General features: G+C 41.8%; 1 protein-coding gene across 6 annotated transcripts in view; it reads right to left on the bottom strand.

Moving 5' to 3' along the window:
- The window catches only part of LYPD6 (LY6/PLAUR domain containing 6), a 109,167-nt gene extending 91,799 nt beyond the window's left edge, over positions 1 to 17,368 (bottom strand). For 2 of the 6 annotated variants that reach the window (XR_009055100.1, XM_057745638.1), the window contains exon 1: positions 16,791 to 17,053. The gene's annotated coding sequence lies outside the window, so the exon portion shown is untranslated. Of the gene's footprint in view, positions 1 to 1,069; positions 1,125 to 16,790; positions 17,054 to 17,313 lie in introns of those variants that run through there. The other 4 variants (XM_057745635.1, XM_057745637.1, XM_057745634.1 and 1 more) reach the window with 4 other exon arrangements.
- Between the last annotated feature and the right edge of the window lie 325 nt (positions 17,369 to 17,693).

Here is a 17,693-nt window from a genome sequence, read left to right as displayed (position 1 = left end):
AGGAACGAACACAACATTTTAAATCAACTATATTCCAATAAAAATTTTTAAAAAAGAAATAAGTTAAAAATATACATATTCATAAGTCCTATTCACATACGTATAATATTGATAAAGGAGGAATTATTTAAATGATTTCCTAAACAGAAGGAAAAAAAAAGGAAAGAAACCTTAAAAGCACTCTTTATACACAAGCAACCCTCCTCAGGGAAAGAGAGTGGGTCCCTCACAGAATCCCTACTTTCAAAACACCAGTGAGATGATTATCTCACAATGTCACCTCTAAGATCTACTCCTCAGGATAATTCTCTTTCATAATCAGTTACAAAATATTCAATGCTTTCAATAGGCTATTCTTAACATCAAAAGACTGTAGGGCCATAACAATGACCTCATCTCTTCCAACATCACTCTGCCTTTTTATGTTCCTTCTCCCCACTCCTGTGAAGGAGAGGGAGGAGGTATTTCACAAAGTCCTATCCTGTCTCCAGTCACTAGAAGTTACCATGGGGGCTGTGTCTGGATGAGAAAGATCTGCTTGTGGACACTCACCAAGCTGGTGGAGAGGCCTCAGCAAGGACAGGGAGGGTATCTGTCCACTCCAGGCTCCAGGAAGCCCAAGACCGGCTGCCAGCCTGGCTGTGCTGTCCAGTTCAGCAGACACTAGCCACACGTGGCCACGTAAATGTAAGTAAATTAAAATTAAATACAATTTAAAGTTTAGTTTCTCAGCTGCACCAACCGCATTTCAGTAACACGGCTAATGCTTCCATATTGGCCAGTGCAGACACAGAACATTTCTGTCATCACAGGAGAGACTGGAACATTCTCCGGAACAGTGCGTGAGGGTCCACTAGGCTGCTCACTGATTGCTGCTCTCCAGCCAACACCTAGAGGGCTTCATAAACTGCCACAGCCTGCTGGAGCTGTGCTCTGTACCTCCCTGCAACCCAAAGAAAAAGTGGAGATATGGAAATGCCACACCTGGGTATGCCAACCACGAACATCAAATTGCTTTAAAGGCATTCTTTACCTAAAATGAACAAAGAAATACATAACCTGCTCTTACTTCAGGGAGTTCTGCCAAAGTCCTCGGCTTTCCCAACTCCATGAGAAACTTTTACCTAGAATAAAAATGAGACTTGATCTTCATCTAGATTCTAGTAAAAAGCAGAGGAAGAGGAAACAAGAGGCAAACTTTTTCTAACCATTTGTCCTGAAGTCATCATCCTTTGTATTATTTTATGAAGTTCATTTTTGTCTTAATTGTCACTTTGCATCAGAAAAGAAGGCAGAGAGTTTTTTTTTCTTTTATAAAATATGACTCCAAAGTTCCAATGAAAGTGTTAAAATTCATGCCTTAGATTTATCACCAGGCAAGTAAAGTTGTTCAATAATCTGCCTCTAGGGAAAAGCACACCATTTTTTTCAGGTTTACTGAAATTGCCATCTCTCTGAGATCCAAGAACAAGAGAAAGTTGCTAATAAATTTAAAATTTCCCACACAGTGACTTTGGAGAACATAAAATTATGAGAGGAAGTAAATTCAAATTCCATGAGGTTTTCTGAAAGATGAGCTGACCTCCCGGTAGTCTATAAAGTCTGTGAAACATCTGTTTTGATAACACATGTACTTAAAATTCCCCACATGTCAGTTTCAAGTTACTACAAAATATAAGGCGGCACCAGCTGCAAGGATAAGGGAGAGAAGCTGTTGCTAAAGTGTCGGGAAACATTCAAGATTTTAATGGGACTCAAGACTCTATTATTCGCACATGGTGATCCTGGGAAATAGACCGAAAAGAGACCGAAAGTCCCACCCCTCCCACGAGTGAGAAAATTCTACCGTGGTCTTAGTATGTTTTCTCCTACTTCCTTCCTGCTAAGGGACTGTGGTGTGTTTAATTCTCGCACCTGTTAACCAAATGCCCTCCCCTCATTATTTCTACCCCTCCGAATATCATCCATCTGCAAGGATCAGTTCCATTCTCACACTTTCCGTGAAGGTTGTTCCATCTCTTCTGGCCCACACATTCCTAACTCCTCTCTGAAGCTGTACCAAGAAATAAGGGACCTTACAACTGCTACTGAATTGTCTTCACTCTGCTCTGACAGGCCATTCTGGTCTCCTCATGCTTATGGATCAGCTCCCGTTTCGTGGCTTTTACAGAGATAGTGAAGTCTCCCAATTATAATCTTCAGCCCAGATCTCTGCCCTGAACTCACAGTCATATACGCAACCACTGACTCCCTATCTCCATGTGGAAGCCTGATAGGCATCTCAGATGTAAGGTGTCCCAAGCCGACTGGATCCTCTTGCAAATATGCTCCTCCTCAGCCTTCCCATCTCAGTACATGACAACTCCACCCTTTATCTGATCCCAAACCTTGGAACCATCTTTGACTCTGCTTTCTCATTCAGGCCCCACATCCTACCCTTAAGTAAATCCTATCTCCTCCACACTTTCCAAACAGACAAAAAATGTCCCTTTTCACCACCTCCACTGCAACCACCTGGATCTAAGCCAACATGATTTGGATTATTTCAATAGCCTCTTCAGCCTTGCTCCTTCCCTCCTATTATTTATTCTTACAGTAGCCAGTGATCTTTTAAATCATACATTTAATCAGGTTATTCCTTGGTGCAAATTCTTCCATTGGCTCCTCAACTCACGCAGTCCCAAGGAAGGAAAGAAGGAAGGAAAGAAGGAAGGAAGACCTTTTACTACTCTTCCCCTGGCTCACTCCACTCCCGCCACTGGTCTCCTTGCTGTTTTGAGAGCCAGTGACTTCCAGTGATGCCACTGTAGCACCTTTGCATTTCTGCCTGGAAGGCTCTTCCTGCAGAGGTCCCCAAGGCTCTCTCCCTTACCTGGTCCAGGTGCTCACGTGACACTTTCAGAGCGGGGTCTCCATGACCACCACATTTACAGTTGCCGGCGGCCGCCCTGCCACTTCTGACATTCCCTCTCCCTCTTCCCCACTTTAGCTTCTCCATGGCACTTATCACCATCTGGCATGCTGCATATTTTCTTATTTACGTCCTTATCTTCTGCCCCTACCCCTCTAGAATGTAAGCTCTATGAGGACAGGGATTTTTGTGAGTCTTATTTACTGCTTTAGCCCCAGAGACTTTTGCTTATTTCATTCACTATTGTGTTTCCCCCTTGACCTGTGATTGGCATGAGTTGGTTCTCAAATATTTAAAGACAGACACAGAGAGAAGCCATTCCAAGTTCCATCAGGACAGCTGCCATGTTTTACCATTTCTTTTTATATCTTTGGGTAGGGCCCAGAAAAGAAGTACTTGTTGCCTGATTATTGCCATGTTTGCATTGGCAAGTATAAAATATTTGATCATTCAAATTTTTGGACATTAAACATAGACAGTGTTGATGCAATATTAAAAGATGTTACTATTTTTTTAAAGATTTCAAAGCTGTTTAAACTTAAGCTCATAATCTATTCAAGTATGAACAATTCTCAAAGTCACCAATAAGAGACAGTTTCTTAAGTGCTGCCAAAAAAAAAATGACACAAACACCTGCCCAAAAAAGACGGGAAAGGAAACTGTCATTTGTTGGGTACGTTACAGCAAATAAAATCAACTTCAATGCCAAGCCCTAAAACAAGTCATTTGAGTTCTTTTGTCATTAGCTTGATTATTAAAATAAACAGGCGCTTTTAATGAGTCAACTCCACTTTGCCAGGTGATGATGTTAGTGAGGCCCGAGACAGATGGGTAGGGAATTGCGGGTACTGAAGGAATGCCGCGGAGAGAAGAGGGGCCTTTCCCCTCCTGTTTTGGAAGAGAAGAGTATATACCTTACAATCTTTTTTTTAATTGACAAATAGCTGATGTACAATATTGTATGTTACAGGTGTACAACACAGTGATTTGCAGTTTTTAAAGGTTATACCACATTTATAGTTATTATAAAATATTGGCCATATCCCCTGTGTTGAACAACATAACCTTGTAACTTACTTATTTTGTACATGATAGTTTGTACTTCTTAATTCCCTACCCCCGTCTTGCCCCTCCCCCACTACCCCCCCCCCCCCCCCCCCCCCCCCCCCCGCCCCGCAACCACTAGGTTGTTCTCTATATCTGTAAGTCTGTTTCCTTTTTCAACAACTAATCTTTAACAAGGAGACTTACTAGTCAAGAAGTCTGAAAAATGGCTAGGAAGACTGACTCCTTCTACACATCCACAGCACAGCGTATAAAACATCAACGATCAAGTACAGACGAAATGCAGATGATTCTTTTCCACAGAAAACAACTTGAAGTTTATGCTGAAAGCTTTATGGAAATCAGCATCCCTAAACTGAGCATTCCAAAGGGGAAATGCTGTAACACGCCAAAACAAAGCCTACCTAGTGTTCTTAAGGCACTTGGGTTCAGTCCCGCAGACAGCATCTCATTGCTATTTGAGAAGACTCAGGCCTCCTCCAAAGTTCATTGAGCTGCTGCAGTACAGAACCAACTACATCTGTTTGGTTTTGTGAAATCTGTACAAAACTTTTTAAGTAGAATTCTTTTATCTGTGTATCTTTAGAAACAGGAAAATGAATATTAAACACTAATCAGCATCATGTTGGTGGGTTATAAAAAATTTACTTTTTTTTTTTTTTTTTAATTTACTTTTAATTGTTAGGAAAATCAGCCTTGTCTGGTAGGTAATGGTTACATTACTGGCATGACAGTGGTGACAATTACAGGAAGCACTGCTCGTTTAATAATCTGTTCATTTATTCAGCAAACACTGATGGAGTAGGGAGAGTCTCTGCTCATCAGATATCTGTTGAGCACCTAGTCTGTGCCAGGGCTTGCAATGTACAATGAACTAACACACTGTTCATATGTTTAAGGGAAGAGAAAAGGCACCCTCTAAAAATGAGAAAGCTGACTTCAAACGTCTAGACACAGCACAGCTTGGAATGCTCATCGAGAAAACTCAACGAGGTGAGGAAACACGAGTCTTATGAATCAAGCCAATATCATAATATGTATACCATTCCTTGGGAAAAAATAGTTACAAATTGTTCACCAAATTTCAAAACTCAGTTTAGAGTTTAAAAAATATAATTAAATGCGTACAACTAATTCCAACTTCTTTAACAAGATAAGAAAAACTATATAGGAATATTGATGTTCCATCAGAGATAAGCTTGAATTCAAATAACAGAACATTTGACAAAGATTCTTAAAAGTTTTAAATAAGGGTAGAAGACAGACAACCAAACATGAGACATAGTGCAACATGTAAATTTAATTTAATTGTAAAAGGGAAATCATTATCATATTGTGGCTTTTGTATCCTAACATTATCTAGTAAATTATCTCTTTAAAAAACATACAAAGAAAATTAAACTCATAGCCCACTGAAAGTTGTCTGCTGTAGGTTACCTGTAGGTTACCTGTAGAGATTTAGATTATTCTAATTCCAGAGAATTCACAAAGTACAATGATGACCATAGGAAACATAGCTATTGTGAATCCTTACTCTCTCTTTCTAACACAGAACTATGTCCTGTTTCCCCTTCACCCCCAACAACCTCTGAAAGGGAAGCTATTTCAGCAGGAGAAGGTACAGTCCAGATCCAGCCTTGCTGTGCCCTGGACTCCTGTGGCCACTCTCTCTCCCCAGAACACCCCCACTTTTACCAGCTCCTCATCCAGCAATGGGTGAATCTGGCAGGAGCCAAATAGAAAATCCAAGATTGTTGTTGGTGAGGTGAGGTGTGATAAACATCTTCTGTAATCCTGAAGATGAAGGGAAGAACAGTGCACATTTTGTATACCTTCAGTATTCATCTTTTCATCTTTATGCTACAGCTCTGTGATTAATTGCACTGCTTTGCTCAGAAATGCCTCTGTCAGAATGAAATCTGGGTCTTTTATAAATTGTTCCTTTATGAAATATTATCCCCTCTCTATTAATAAATGTTTCAATATTTTCATTACAGGGCGCATGTTTGTGTGTGTGTGTGTGTGTGTGTGTGTATGTTTGTGTGTGTGTATTTGGGGAATTCCTTATTTGTGTTTTGCCTCTCTGTGACTTCATGTAGTCTAAAATGCAAAAGTTAAGGGAAAGTGCACAGCTTGAAGGAATGTGCTATTTCAATGTGCTCTTAAAGTAGATGCAGGGATGTTCTAACAGAGCACATTTTTGATCAAAAGATTTATATAACAAAAACTCTTCAAGATAAGAGGCAAGGGGCTAGCTAGAAAAGAAACAGGAAGAGAGACATACTATGTAATTGTAGATTCACAAAACCCAGAAGGACCTCAGACGTCAGCCAGTCCAACATGTGGTGTTGCACAGAACACTCACCCAAAAGGTGCACCTTCAAAATGGTTTCCATTGTCAAACAGGTTTGGGATTCACCGAAGGGTATACCACCTTTCAGGTATGTAGAATGATCATTCATTTACAAAGTTCTGAAAAGTCTTGTCATTGAAAAGCATTTAACCCGTTGTTTCCCAAACATTTTTGGCCATTGTACTTTTTTTTCCCCCTCAACCTCCCAAGAAATCAGTATCTCTTCTTACAGATCCAGCTAGAAGCGCTGATCCTATACAATCATTTTACAAATGAGGAAACAGACATTCAAAGAAGTTACCTGGCTTGGCCAAAATCCGATAAGGAACTGGTGGTTGATAAATCAGCAAATAGCCTGGTGAGAGTTTAAATTAAAAGTGGGAAAGAAGCAAAAATCCCAATATCTTCCGTTTCCACCCATACCTCACTACAAAATCGTTGCCCCTTATGTGTCTCTGTTTCAATCCCCTTGGACTCAGATTCCCTCAACTTTTACTTGCCTACTTGACCAATATGCAGCTGTTAACCAATATGCAGCTGTTAACCAGCTTATATTCATTCATTGGCCAGCATGTGCTTCCCCTCAGGGAAGTCTTTTAACAGCGATCTTTTAGACTCCGGAGTTGAGAACTGTGACTCAGCACCAGAGTAGCCCTAATGGAGGCTGCGGCAGGAACACAGTCGATAACTTAAAGCAGATAGAGCTTTGTGGCTCTCCTTAAATTTATTTGTTTATTTTAGGGCTTCCCCACTAAGATCAGAATCAGATAGGACTGGAAAGTTTTCTTCAATCGATTACAAAGTAGGTGATCCTTCCCTTATTGTAAGTCCTCCAGCTCCTTCTTTTCTGGACTCTTTTTCTTCTTTCCATTTCCCATGTTCAACCTTATTCAGGACACCATTCCAGGAGAGATCGGAAACCCTCCTGCAACGTCAAAACCTCCCAGAAAGCTGTAGGAAATGAGTTTACCCGCTTGCCTGCAATGTCTTCTAGGTGCTACAGCATTCAACATTTCTTGAATTTGCTTGGCCTAGCTGAAAACTACCCCTTCTAGCAAAGGTCTCTCTGATATAGTTCCCAAGCTGAGAAGAAAGTACCATTACAAACAGTATCTCTCTTTATTTTTTTATTTTTATTTTTTAAAGCTCTTCATTGGAATATAATTGCTTTACACTGTTGTGCCAGTTTTTGAGGTACACCAAAGTGAATCAGCTTTATTTATACACATATCCCCATATCCCCTCTCTCCCACGACTCCCTCCCACCCTCCCTATCCTGGCCTTCTAAGTCATCACCCATCATCGAGTTGATCTCCCTATGTTATGCAGCAACTTCCCACTAGCTATCTATTTTACAGTTGGTAGTGTGTGTATGTCTATGCTACTCTCTCACTTCGTCCCAGCTTCTCCTTTGCGCACCCCCCCCCACCCCCCTGTGTCCTCAAGTTCATTCTCTGCATCTGCATCTTTATTCTTGTCCTGGCACTGGGTTCATCAGTACCATTTTTTTAGATTCCATATATATGAGTTAGCATATGGTATTTGTTTTTCTCTTTCTGGCTTACTTCACTCTGTATAACAGACTCTAGGTCTCTCCACCTCACTACAAATAACTCAGTTTCATTCTTTTTTATGGCTAATATTCCATTGTATATATGTACCACATCTTCTTTATCCATTCATCTGTTGATGGGCATTGAGGTTGCTTCCATGTCCTGGCTATTGTAAATAGTGCTGCAATGAACATTATGCTACATGTTTCTTTGGGGATTATAGTTTTCTCTGGTATATGCCCAGGAGTGGGATTGCTGGGTCATATGGTAGTTCCATTTTTAGTTTTTTAAGGAATCTCCAAACTGTTTTCCATAGTGGCTGTACCAACTTACATTCCCACCAACAGTGCAGGAGGGTTCCCTTTTCTCCACAGCCTCTCCAGCATCTATTGTTTCTAGATTTTTTGATGATGGCCATTCTGACGGGTGTGAGCTGATACCTCATTGTGGCTTTGACCTGTATTTCTCTAATGATTTAGTGATGTTGAGCATCTTTTCATGTGTTTGTTAGCCATGTGCATGTCTTCTTTGGAGAAATGTCTATTTAGGTCTTCTGCCCATTTGTGGATTGGGTTATTTGCTTTTTTGGTATTAAGCTGCATGTTAAAGAATGAAATTAGAACACTTCCTAACACCATACATAAAAGTAAACTCAAAGTGGATTAAAGACCTAAATGTAAGGCCAGACACTATAAAACTATTAGAGGAAAACACAGGCAGCACACTCTATGACATAAACCAAAGCAAGATCCTTTTTTGACCCACCTCCTAGAATAACGGAAATAAAATTAAAAATAAATAAATGGGACCTAATGAAATTTAAAAGCTTTTGCACAGCAAAAGAAACCATAAACAAGGCAAGAAGACAACCCTCAGAATGGAAGAAAATATTTGCCAACGAAGCAACTGACAAAGGATTAATCTCCAAAATATACAAGCAGCTCATGCAGCTTCATATCAAAAAAGTACCTCTCTTTAAATTGCTATTCCATTATATGGTACAGATTTCCCTTCATTTAGAAAGCTGAGTCTCTGAATAGCTTTGATGGGGAAAATGTCTTTTCCATCCTGTTGATTTTTACTTGCCTGATTTGGCTCTACCAAAGAATAACACTATTGGAAACAGCACAAGATGAACCCTGACTTGTTTCTCAGAACTGGGTGGATCTGATGCTGATCCAGCCACATCTCACTTAGTGCCCCTAAAACAACATTTTAAGTCAGCTGGCTGTGATTCCAACCTACGACAATGGAACAGGAAGAAGAACCCTGGCTATTAGAGACTAAATAGACTTAGCCTTGTCTAGTTCTCTGCTTAAAAAAACATCAGCCCTAACTATGTGTTGAAAACTCATGCAAAGAATTTTCAACAGCCAAGAAGGACTTTGTATATCTTTACCTATATATGACAAGTATGATATGTTGTCCTCTATTTTATTCTGTTAAGGATAAAGATCAAACACACTGAACATATGCTATATACATATAGCTAGGTAGCCACCATGTAACCTAGAGAAAAAGAATGCTATTAAGGTAGTAAGAAATTACATATGAATAATTAAATCTGGGTGATGGGAAGAGAAATTATTATTTTCTTCCTTGAACTTTTTGGTTGTTTTTAACAGAAATTATCTATATACTTCTAAAAATCACAGTACAGCTTAGTATGAAAGTGTAAAACAGCCAGCTTTTTATTTCCAGGTGGGAAGATGGCATATCTAACTTGCCCAAGACCTAGGTCATGGTGATTGATGGCTTAGAGTCTGTTCTGTAAAGACCCTCAATATCTAGAGTGTATTCCTAGGAAACAAAAGCAGGGAAGGGTCTCTGAGGAGAACAGTCACGGCTTGTGGTATTTATTTGTTCTTGGTGGACATCCAGAGACTAAGCTTACATGGCAATTGTCTTAAACGACAAAACCAAAACCTATCCCTTCCATCTAAATCAATCTTCTGTGATCCCCCTCCCCCTCCTCCCTCCTCCCTAGCCCACCCCCAAGCTTTACATCTCTTCTCTATGAAAGTAGTGAGTCTATTCAACATATTCATTGAAGGCTTACTCTGTGCAAGACAATATACTCATGCCAGCATCCAAGAGAAATAAGACATGATGTAAATAACAAGCCAGAATGTAAAAAAAAACAGTACGTTAGGACAAAATACAGGTATAAGTAAAAGAGGAAAATTTACACTGATGTAAATCAGGAGAAAAGGCTTCTTTGGGGAGACTGTATTTGAACTAGGCCTTGAAGCATTAAAGAGAGTTGTCAATTGGGAAATAATGGATGAAAGAATACTCCTCACCAAGGACATCTCCGACCAAGAACAAGTCAGAATTGCTACAAAAGTTTCTGTGCATTCATTCAGTTGGGTGACTGGGAATATAAATTAAAAGAATTCCATAAAGGAAAATCCTTCTATGAAGTTATACATAAAAGAAAAACCATGTACTTCTAATACCATTCCTTTGATCCTGTACAGAAAGATCCTACATAAATGCAGAGTATTACTTCTATTAAAGTCAGTATTTTTGAGTTAATTTTTAAATTAAATTTTTAAAAGTTAAAGTCAACTTTTTCATCTTCAAGATAAAAAATTCTAAGAAATTAAATGTATTCCACATGGATAATCAAGTCAAAGAACAGGGGGGATCTACATAGTAAGAAAAGAACAAATTCCAGGGAGATATGCTAGATGTTTTATATTTTTTATTATAGATCTCTAAGAACTCTGTCTTGTTAACATAGTTTGCTCTAAATACCAATATTTTGCCACACTTTTAGTTGCTGAAAACCATTTTATTAGATCAGCATTATTGGGTAATTTTAAATGTCAAAAAATATATGTTGGTTCCTCCTCACCTGGGAATTTAAAGTTTAATTAGTGCAACCCCTTGATTTTACAGCAGAACCAAATGAAGCCCAGACACTGGGTGCCTAACTTGCTAAAGGTCAGTCAGCTAGTTAATGGTAACCAGTTAAACTGGAGGAAACTACATAATTTGCCTAAGGTCACACAGTTGGCAACTGGTAAGGCCAGAATTACACCACGGGAGATCCCAGGCCTCAAACATTGCTCTACACTGCCGTCTCTGCAAATGGAAAATTAACATAATCCCTCATAAAGCAGGTAGAGTCCAGTAGATGAGAAGCCATACAAATAAAAAGTAGAGTGATAAATGCTATTATTATAAGTTCAAGTAAATGTATATATTATCTAAATTGCTTTAGTGGCATAAATAAACTAGTATTTCTAGACGTCTTGATGGAAACAATGTGTACATCTGCTAATTTATATACAATTTGGTACTTTTTAAAAGGAGGGGGAATGGGACGAGAATAATGCAATCTTTATCCTGCTTTTTAGGCCATAAAAATATTAAGAAATATATTTTTGAAAATGTTCACCCAAAATCCCACCACCCAAACACATTAACTATATCGTTATTTAATCATTTAGAGTGCTTATAGATACTTGTTTTGATAACTCAAGTAATAATCGATTTTTTTTTTAATGTCAGAAATAGGACAGTCTTGGCTTTAAGAATTCTTACATCTATGGCTTCTAAAAGGTCTATAAAAAGATGAAGATCTCACACCCAATACTTCTGTTTTGCCTAAAAATCCATTACGTGGTAATCATTCATGCATACACCTGAATGTTTTTTGGAATTTTTAATTTCAGCCTGCATCCCCTCTTAGCAAAAGAGAGAATAAGGATGAGCAAGTGGGATGCAGGACAGGAGATAAAGCTGTTACATAGTCTTTGAGCTTATTACTTCCTGTCGGAACCCGCTTGCTTTCAAATACCAACAGATGTGTTCTAGTTTTTTATTTTCAGGAAAAATAATCGAAGTTCACTGTACTTGTAACTATGTGCATGAGAATTTGACTTCGGTATCTGTCTAGCTCTTCCTTTGTAGCAACCTCATTAGGGTAAAAATGTCAGTTAGGCTACTAGTTACGGTAACTAGTCACCAGTTATAACTATGCCCCCTAATTGGTAGACTGAGAGAAAACTATCAGTAAAATTATCTGGTGGGGACATCATACTTGGGGCCTTTCTAAGGACCATGATTCTGGAAACTGGGCACATCCCTTATGGGATCCTGGAAGCTCTGTCTATGGAGTTGTTATAAGAGATACCGGCTTTCATTAACATGGTTCTTCATATCTTGATAGTTATGGCAAAAATGGAAAGCCTTCTGATTTCCCAGTTCTCACTACCTAAGGAAAGCACAGTGTTCATCTTCAGCCACACTTTTTCCTAGTACCAAATACAAAAAAAAAAAAAAAAAATTTAAACATGCTGCCTTTCATATATAGGGAATTCAGGGGGAAAACATAGGCAAATTTTTCAACTACAGATTTGCAGAAGACATAGAAATGATAATCAAATGAGCCTTTCTTATAGCAGCACTGTATGAAATCTGAGGTTACAACACTAAATTATTTTCATAATATTTTTTCTCCTAAGAGCAATACATGTTCATTGAAGAAAATTTGGAAATTACTGAAGTAAAGGAAGATAATAAAAACATTTGCAAACCCACAATACCCAGAGATAGTCACTGTTAATGTATTGATGCATTCTTTCTATAATATAGATGAACGGATAAGTAGAGAGGATTTATACAAACTTAACTACACATTTTTAATGGTATCACACTAATATAGAATTTTAAATCCTTTTCTTTTCTTAACATTGACTTTAACTTGGTGGACACACCTTTTTTTAAGAGAGCTGTGAGAATATTATCCAGCTATGTTGACTGCTGATGGGAATGGAATTTAAAATCATCTCCTATAAATGTGCTTGGGATTGCTTTTCCCAAGTACACTTATCTTCAATCTTCCATTTTGACTTTAATCTTCTATTATTTTTCTTCCCATTTCAATTGTCTTTTTAGTTATTCATATGGTTCAACTTTATCCGTGTAGTTTTCACTTACCCATAAGAACTACATACCATCTGCAGACATTTATAAAAGTTTAAATAAAACCATCCCCAAACTAGTTCCCGAAAGAGCCTATTTGCCCACTCAGAGAAGTGCCTATTTAGCTCCACTCTGTGTTTTTTGTTTCTTGGCCAAACAAAAAAGTCATGAATAGGGAGGAACCAGGATGTGAACTCCAGTCAGGCTTTCTGATAGTTTAAAAATATCATATTTTTGGCAACACTTTAGCCACAAATATATTTCCTCCTTAAACTCAACTACATTATACCCCTTTTCTCTAAAATAAGCCATACTATTGTAATCTGTGTTCACTCGGAATACCGATCTATACAGACATGGATCTGTCCTGATGGCTCCAGGGTTCCCCCCGAAACTCCTCCCCTGACAAGAGCCCCCCAAGGCTGCCAGCCAATGCCCCGGAGAACTGACACTTACACACTAAGGTCCAACACACTTGGGTGATGGCCATCTTGGTGATTTAGTATCTAGTTTGTTGATTAGGTCTGGAATACCCTGAGCTCTTGCCATCCCTTGATCTATTACCGCCAGTGTGTTTATTGCCTGAGAAAGCCTGGCTGTAGGAATATTACTCAGCACAAGCAGAAGCAAAGAATTCATTTATACTGTGTTCTCTTTTTATCTCTGAGTATATGTTTGGTACAATGTAAGCCAAGCACTTCCAAAATTCTCATTTCACAATATGTAAGAGTTTTTCATTATTATTTTGGGACTCCATCGCAAGAATTTTTCCACATTCACTTTTGGCTATCTCATTTTTAGTGTGCTTGGGATCTGTCACCCTTCATGGGCTTAATTTAATAAACTGACCCTTCAAATATTCCTACCTACATTAATGCAAACAAAATTAATTCTACTCATCTTAAAAAATATTATGCAATGTCATAAATAAATATCATGAGCAATAGTTTTCCAAGAAAAGATTTGCAAATGACGAGTCTTTAATAAATAATCAGATAGGCAGGACCTCCTAGGTGGCACAGTGGGTAAGAATCCGCCTGCCAATGCAGGGGACAGGGGTTCAATCCCTGCCCCAGGAAGATACCACATGCCGCGGAACAACTAAGCGCATGCGCCACAACTATTGAGCCTGTGCTCTAGAGCCCGTGAGGCACAACTATTGAGTCCATGTGCCGCAACTACTGAAGCCCACGCACCTAGAGCCCGTGCTCTGCAACAAGAGAGGCCACCGCAATGAGAAGCCCCTGCATCACAACGAAGAGTAGCCCTGCTCGCCGCAACTAGAGAAAGCCCATGTGCAGCAATGAAGACCCAACACAGCCAATAAAATAAATACATAAATTAATTAATTAATTAAAAAAATAATCAGATAGGCAGATAGCTGTAAGCTCCTTATTGCTAGCTATGCAAGTAAAAACATGATTTCTCTTTAATCAATGTCTTCTGTTGCATCTGTAAACTAGTTAATGAGGATTTCAGGACTTTTGATAAGTGGTTTGTTGTTTTTTTTTTCCAGAGTGGCTCTGGGTTTATTTAAGTAATCCATTTGTCAATTCTTTTTAAAATTCAAATGACACTAATGAAATAATCATTTCTTAGGGCTTCATTATAATTGTCTACTGAACTTATGAGGAGTTTCTGCTTATAGAGTGGGAAACTTACATATTTCTCAAACATCTCTTCCACTACGAGTCACTTGATTTTTCTGAAGTACTACCATAAGAACATCATTCTTTAGGGTTTTGGTTACTTGTATATTTAACAACTCGTTAATAAAAATAATATGCCCCTTTGAAAAAGATAGCTTCTTAAAAAATACTATTAGCTTTTTCCTTAAATGTTTATCAGCCCTCACCTTAGAGGCAGCTAAGAGGTACTTTGCAGACAGCAAACCCTGTTAGGAATGGTACACAATGGTCCAGAAGCTGTGGACTGAATAGTAAAAAGAGGTACAGAAGATAGAACTAGGAAAGAAGGAAGCCCAGCATGAAGAAAGAAAGGGAGGGAGCAAGGGAGGGAAGAATTTGGGGAAAAAACTTGACGTGAACTCTGCTATCCACCTTGGCAAAGTCACTCAAACTCTGAGAGCTTCAAGTATTCCATGTGTAAAATAGGGGTGATAAAATATGACTTTCTCACAGATACTTTGATAGTAGATCTCAATGTGCCATGTAAACTGCACAACATGATGCAAAGTATGGTTTTTTACTTGCCATTATTTGCTATAATCAGTCCCATTTATGCACTCTGCACTATAAACATTCATCTTATAGAGACTGTCAACAGCTTCAAAATGTAGACCCATACATTGTAGCTACCCTTTTTTGGTCTGGAAGCATTTCTAATATTTTTAACCTAAAAAAAGAATTCTCAATTTTTAACAGCCTTTGTGTGCCTACAAGCTCAGAAATCTTACTGTTTGCTCTCAGGACTAGAGTTCTGTAAAATCTCTTTTTAAACAAGGAAGCCTCTTTTAAGTCCTGTTTCAGTCTGGTGCCTTTGGTCAAGGTGGAAACTAAAATTGAAAACAGATAGATGTTTTACATTTAAATGGGTTTAACATAAGTGTGTATTAAGTCATTTCATGGACGATTGCACAAATATCTTTTGCAAACTTGGTACAGGTGAGCACATACAGTAACCAGTAATGTCTTCTAGAGAAATAAGGTGCAGATCCCAAATTTTAAAGAGCTACTTCAAGTTCCTCTCACTGAAAGAAAATGTAATGGCTTTAAGGGAATTGCTCTAATATTATGAAGGCATCTGCAATGGCTGGCCAGAGCAGAGCAGAACAGAGTGTATGTCACCGTAAGTCAATTTAACAAGAAATAAGCTTCCCCCTGGAGAATCTAAACTCCCTAGCCTCCCACAAAGAAAATTGAATTTTGGAGGTCACACCTTGGGTAAGTTACCAGAGGGAGAAGCTTAACATTCTTTTTGTCATATGCTCTGGGAGGTCGACGCTATCCTACGAACAAATTCCCTACCAAAGAGCTGCTCCCTCCTAATTCCTTCTCCCTGCCCCCCCTCCCCCAAATTACAACAAGTCCTTGGAGTCCCCTAGGAAATGGCAATGATTATGACACTTTAAATGCCAGGGACCACGCCGTATACAATCATGCTCAAACATCAAGTTTTGAACCTCGCAGTGAGGAGTAGGGTCGATGCGATGCCGAGGGCAGGGGCTGGGAGTGCAGAGCCAGTGAGATTGCGGCGGGGGTCAGAGCGAGTCAGACCGACCGACAGAGCGCTTTGGGCTAAAATATAGACTGTTTAGCCAAATGTAATCGACGGAACTGCTCTCACTGGAGAAAACACAGGTTGCCAAGTCAAGCCCAGGCGAAGCTCCCGTGAGTGAACGGCCCTCTCGCCGAGTCCCCCGAGCGGATGGTCGAGGGCCTTGCGCGTTTGCGCAAAGGCTGGAAGCGTCCCAGCTTACCGCCCCTCCGGCAGCGGCTCTGGGTGGGCGCAGCCGGGACACGGCCGCCGCCCACCCCCACCCCACCCCCCGCCCGCCCCGCAGCAACATGTGGGGCGCTGCCACTCCGCCGCCCGGGTTCTCCCTGCGGCCGGAGTTCCTGGCGGACGCACGCTCGGCCCTGGGAAGGTGCTGAATGACTCTCGGGAAAGATTCCTCCGGCGCTGAACTTGGCAGCTCCTGACATTTCCATCCCACCCCCAGCGCGCCAGCACTACACACACGCACGCACACGCCCCTCCGGACCTGCCCGGGCGGCGCGCAGTGCGGGCTGCCCACTCGCGGGCAAAACACCGGAGCGGGATGCAGAAGCGAGCACCCCAGATCGGCTGGCCAGGGGCGGGGAGGGTGTGGGGGAGAAGGACTGTCCTAGCACTGGGCAGTTCACTGGGACTCAGTCCACTCCGTGCTTGGCCCAGGCCCCGCACGAGCTCGGGCCGCTGGCAGGAGCCCCGTCTCCTTTTGTGCTCTCCCGGGAAGCCCGCCTCTACTCACCCGGGCTGCACGCGGATTCCGGCCGCCAGCGGCAGCCCGCTGCCCCATCCCACGAACACTGCGGCGCCCCCAGAGTGTGCAATGCGGAGCCCCGCCAGCGCGCGGCCGGAGCCGGGGAGTGCGAGGAGGGAGCGAGGGAGGGAACGCGGCGGGGAGGGACGGGGCGGCGGGGGGCGCGCGCGCCACTCCCACTCGCGCCGGGTGCTCGCCGCCGCCCGCGGCAGCTGCCGGCCAGCCCGGCCTCGCTGGCAGCGGGGCCAATCAGCGCTCGCGGGGGGAGCCGAGCCCTCCGCGGGGCGCGCTCATTGGCCCGGAGCGAGCGACCCAACTCCGGGAGAGCCTGCCTGACGCGCAGTGTGCGAACTCCCGCCGGCAGGCGCTGGCGGCCCGGCGCGGGGCGGATGCAGCGCTCCGCGCTCGGGCAGGCTGGGCGAGTCCGCCGAGTTCCGCGGCGGGACCTGCCCTAGAAGCCCGTTCGCGGTGAGCGTTCAGAGCCAGCAATGTCTGTTCAGGTTGCACTGACCCCTTCCCGTGAGCGACCCCCTGCGCCGCTCGCTTCACCCGGGCCAGTAGCTGAGTGAGGGAAAGCCTGGCCGTGTACAATGGCTCCAGCCAGAGCCTACTCCGCGCCACCCCCGGGGCCGTGAGAACCCCGCTGCACCTCAGAACCAGAGCGGAAGAGCAAGTCGAGCTCCGAACCCAGGGCACACCTAGACCACGTGACGTTTGCAACAGAAGGCCCACAGCGCCGGGCGGGCGACGGAATGGGGGTGGGAGAGCCGGGGTGGGGGCGGGGTGGCAGACGCTCGCGAGGAAGTAGGAGTTGCGTTGCGGGATTTGGTGGGAAAAGCCCGGGGCAGAATTCTCCCACCCTCTGCCAAACGGCTCCCTCAAGTCAGGCGC

Source organism: Hippopotamus amphibius, chromosome 8 (assembly GCF_030028045.1).
Source record: "Hippopotamus amphibius kiboko isolate mHipAmp2 chromosome 8, mHipAmp2.hap2, whole genome shotgun sequence".
NCBI classification, from domain to species: Eukaryota; Metazoa; Chordata; class Mammalia; order Artiodactyla; family Hippopotamidae; genus Hippopotamus; species Hippopotamus amphibius.
This window is presented reverse-complemented; position numbering and strand designations above follow the sequence as displayed.